At 34.4% G+C, this 3,323-nt stretch overlaps 1 non-coding gene across 1 annotated transcript; it reads left to right on the top strand.

The window, feature by feature from the left end:
- Positions 1 to 2,274: 2,274 nt before the first annotated feature.
- TRNAR-UCG lies at positions 2,275 to 2,348 on the top strand. The gene has a single exon. It is a non-coding gene; the product is annotated as a tRNA-Arg (tRNA).
- The last annotated feature ends 975 nt before the right edge of the window (positions 2,349 to 3,323 follow it).

Genomic DNA, 3,323 nt, shown 5'->3' with positions numbered 1-3,323 from the left:
AGCAGGGGAAAGCAAAACCTATGCTTGAGCCTCAACATTCAGCAGTACATAAACATATCCTTTATTCATTTATTTTTATAGTGACCATTTGTGGTTAATATATCCGTATCGGGTGGATAGTCAAGATATTTCTTTAGTAAAAAATATAATTTTTATATTGACTACAAAAGAAAAATCTAACCACATTTAAGCTTTTGGACCTCGGGGTGGCTGTGTTTGGTTGAGCTGCAAATTCTAAAAAAGCTGGTATGAAAAAGCTGAAAGCTGAAAAGTTAGGGTATCTCCAGTTTGAAATTACACTAGGAAGAAGCTACAGATCTCAAAAGCTGCTTTGAACATTTACCCTTTTAATTAGCTTTTAGCTTTTCAAAGCAGAAGTTGATAAAAAAAACTGAACCAAACACCTGCCACTTATGGTATTATACTACCTTCCCTACTCAGTTTAAGATTTCGTTTCTCATATAGGGAGTTGTTACTAAGTTGCATTAACCGACGAGATGGAACGAGCTTATTTATTTAGTACTTGATGTAATTATTCTTGGTTGGAAGTAAAAGACTTACGTGTCACAAAGATGTATTTCTGCTACCCTGTCAGTAATATGTCTGTATGTGTATACTCAAGGATAATTGCAGAAGTGATCATCACAGCCTTAGGGTCAGTGTTCGTGATGGATGAGTACTTACATGTGTGAGCATATATACTCAAGGACAATTGCTTTATGTTAATAACTGCAGTTATGCTTGACTTATCAATAGTTCATGTTATGTAACTGTTATTTTGGTTGACCCAAACCTTGTGATGTACTCCCTCACAAATAGGATGTAATAATGTCTTATATTATGAGAAAGAGTGACTAATAATTATCCGGAAGCAATGGAATTCACATACATGTTCATAATGGTTCATATAATACACAATAACATGTCAAAGCTGCATGAAAATCCAAAAAGTGTCGAACCTTTTTTCCTATGGCTACATGCTTACTGTATACTAGGGGAGAGCAAAGACGGTGAACAAGCATATCACATTATTTTTCTTGAAAAAATTGTTTGGTATGACATGAAGGAAAATATGCTTGGAGATAGAGATTGATAGGGTGGAGAATGTCATGAGTAACCTATTAGAGGCGCGCTCATTAAAGCACAAGGGGTCTTGATGCAAGATCAATGTATTAGTTTTTAGTTAAAGTTAAACGTGCATTGCACATGCATGCTTACTACTCCCTCCATTCCTAAATATAAGTCTTTTAAGCGATTTCACTAGATGTCTATATACGAAGCAAAATGATTGAATGTATACTCTAAAGTATGTCTATATACATCCTTATGTAGTCCACTAGTGAAATCTCTACAAAGACTTATATTTAGGAACGGAGGGAGTATTAAGTTGTAAACATCCATACGTCCGTACCCCCTCCATACAGATAATGGATAAGGGAACGAATATCCATTTATGAGTCCAGGTTCATCTGCATCCGACAAAAAAAAACCAAAAAATACAGAAAATAAAAAATAATCCAAAAATATTTTATATGCTAAATAATTTGGTGTGTAAGGTGCCCTTCAAATTTCAGATCATTTGAACATTCGAGACATTCGAATAGCTCTCAACAAAAAAATTAAATTGGGTCCGAACAATACATGAACAGTAAATTCTTTTACGTACTCTAAATTTGTCTTTTTATCGAAAGCTACTCAAATGTCCAAATGATCTGAAATTATCTACCATGCAAAAAAAGAAATTGGATTTTTTGAACTTTCTTATTTTCTGTTTTGAAATTTTTCTTCAGCATGGGTGCAAATGAGCCTCGGCACTGAATCGCTGCTTTCAGAAGGAAAACAGGATCTCTAAAAAAGATGTCCTTGCTCTGTCGTTACTGTTTCAATACTGAATTCTAAATCTAAATCCCAATCATATTAATCCTTACAACATCCCAACCATAGTTAAAAGAAACTTTGAATTCAGTTAAAATAAACCAAACACCGGTTTTAGGTTTTCATTTTCATCATCAAATTCACACGGGTGATCAATGCATCATAACACTAGTTTTGACGAAAATGAAGACACTATTTTTCTTTAGTTCATCATCAATAATCTAACACCGATTTGTGATTTTCCTATCGTACACGTTTATAATATGTGTACGGTCCGCATGTGCCCAGGATTTACGGAAGCGCTAGCCCCGTCACTCGCTCTATGTTCCCTGTTGTGGAAGCTTTCTTTTTCATTCGCGTAGGTAATATTAAGAATAATCTTATTGCAATAGCACACAAGACCGCATAGCGCAGTGGATTAGCGCGTCTGACTTCGGATCAGAAGGTCGTGGGTTCGACTCCCACTGTGGTCGATCTCATTTTTACTTATTCGTTTTGTTTGAGAAAATCCAAAACACTATTTTAATATAAATAAAGCTTATAATATAATTAAATTTACGCAATCCTACATTTTTTTCCATATTGCTAATTTCTTTAAAACACTATTTTATTAAATCTTAAAATATATCATTTTACCGTGGTCGATCTCATTTTTACTTATTTGTTTTGTTTGAGAAAATCCAAAACACTATTTTAATATAAATAAAGCTTATAATATAATTAAATTTATGCAATCCTACATTTTTTTTCCATATTGCTAATTTCTTTAAAACACTATTTTATTAAATCTTAAAATATATCATTTTACTTATTCGTTTTGTTTGAGACAATCCAAAACACTATTTTAATATAAAGCTTATAATATAATTAAATTTATGCAATCCTACATTTTTTCCATATTGCTAATTCCTTTAAACACTATTTTATTAAATCTTAAAACATAATGAAATTTATGCAATCCTACATTTTTTTCATATAGCTATTTTTTTTGAAATCACTATTTTGTTAAAGCTTAAAACATAATTAAATTTACGCAAATCCTACTTTTTTTTTCATATTGCTAATCTTTTTGCAGGCTACACGAGGCCTATTTTTTATTTCTTTAGTTTGATAAAATCAACCCCTTAAAACAGGTCTCTGTCGAGGCGGCACTTGCAACTTAGGGTGCCTCACGTTTTGGCGATCCTTTGCCCCTCAGGATCTCGCTGCGTGGGGCGAGCTGCTTGAATGCATTGCCCTCCACACCCCTGATGTCGATGGCGCTTTGGATCTCATCTCTTGGCGCCTCGAATCCTTCGACGGGTTCTCTTCCAAATTGCTATATTGGTCCATCGCCCCGTCGACGGCTCCGGATGCCTTCACCTCGTCTGGGCCATTAGATTTCTGCTTAAGATCAGGATCTTCCTGTGGTTGTGGATTAAGGGTCGGGTACCTTCAAGAATGGAGGT

Source organism: Hordeum vulgare, chromosome 1H (genome assembly GCF_904849725.1).
Source record: "Hordeum vulgare subsp. vulgare chromosome 1H, MorexV3_pseudomolecules_assembly, whole genome shotgun sequence".
Taxonomy (NCBI): Eukaryota; Viridiplantae; Streptophyta; class Magnoliopsida; order Poales; family Poaceae; genus Hordeum; species Hordeum vulgare.
Note: the sequence above shows the minus strand (reverse complement) of the source record. Positions and strands in the feature narration are given on the sequence as shown.